Here is a 1,615-nt window from a genome sequence, read left to right on the forward strand (position 1 = left end):
ATACAAGGAAAATAAAAGTGAATTAAGTCTGTTAAAAAAAAAAAACAAAAAACAAACCTGTAAAGTCAGTTGAGAACAATTAATAACATTTTCAAAAACAAAAGATAGTTAAATTTGGACATTAAAAATGTGCACCAGATTTTAGAATAAGACTATTGGCCTTTAAAAGTTAATAGAAAGAGATTAAGAACATTTTAATTTTTTTTTAAATTACTCATAGGGGAGCAAAAATCAAATTGACCTCAGGAGAATCTATATAAAATGAAATGTTAGCAAGCCTTATAGGAAACTCTTGATAAAGAAAAAATTATGCCTACCTCATAGAAAAATGTTCACAAAATAGGACCATCTGGCTAGGGGGATGACTCAGGGGATGAAATGCTTATCCCAAAATTTAACACCTGGGGTTCAGATCCTCGGAACTCAGCTAAAGCTAGACTAGGCCTGCAGTCCTAAGATGGGATGGGGATGCAAGGATGCTGGGACAAACTGACTGGACCAGCAGAATTGGTAAGCTCTAGAGTCCCCAATTTTCCTGGACTTGGTAACTGTGGAGAGCAAGCCCAACTGACAAAGACACCTGAACACCCAGCATCAAGATTCAATCCCCCACATGTGCATATATGAGCAAAGGGAGCTGTACACATACATGGAAACATGTGTGTACACATGCACCTGCCCGCATATATAAACACATATGTAGAGAAATCGAAAAATCCAGCTCACCTTTGGAAGAAGAAGAATACTTCAATTGTATAGAAATGTAAGAAAGGGGGAAAGAGCCTCGGGAGCAATGAAAGATGACATTGAAGTATGAGTGCTTTCTGTATCCTTCCGTTGTTAAAAATTCAAGCTTGTTCACATACCCTTTTGGCAAAACTACAGGGAAGCAGATTTTGCTCACATTGCCCCTAGCTTTGCCAAAGGCTATGGGATTTTAGGAGGGGGACTTGGCCACATTTAGCAAGATTGGATATGCATTTCTTTTCTTCTCTAATCCAACAATGTTGCTGGCAGAACCAGATATCATAGCGACAGCTGCCATGTCTATGAAAAGGATGTATGCACAAAGCTATTTATTGGAACACTATTTAAGACAGCAAAAGAGCTGTAGGCTTAATGTTCCGTACAAGGCAGCACTATGTAGATATAAAATGTCGGTGCTTTTAGAAACTTCCCTGCAAAAAAGCAGGTAGAAAAAGTGTACTTCGGTTTCCACTGATTTTCTAAGGATATGGAAATCTCTATAAACTTGGTAGCAAATAAGACATTAATTTTGGATGGAAAATCTAAAAAAAAAACTCAATAAAACACACCTAAGGGTCTGTGGAAGATGGTCAGTGGGTAGGGTGTTTTCTGCTCAAACATAAGTTCAAATTCCCAGCGACCATGTACAAGCCAGCAAGGTGGTCATGTGTGTAATGACAATGCTAAGTATCGGATACAGAGACAGGCAGGCCTGGGACTTGATGGCCAACCCATCTATCTAAGGAGTAAGCTCAAATTTCAGAGACTTCACCTCAAGAAATACAGCAGAGAACAAGAGAAATAGACACCCAATATTGACTTCTATTCTCTGAATGAATCTGCATGGATACATGTATATATGGATATA

Source organism: Microtus pennsylvanicus, chromosome 8 (genome assembly GCF_037038515.1).
Source record: "Microtus pennsylvanicus isolate mMicPen1 chromosome 8, mMicPen1.hap1, whole genome shotgun sequence".
Lineage (NCBI taxonomy): Eukaryota > Metazoa > Chordata > Mammalia > Rodentia > Cricetidae > Microtus > Microtus pennsylvanicus.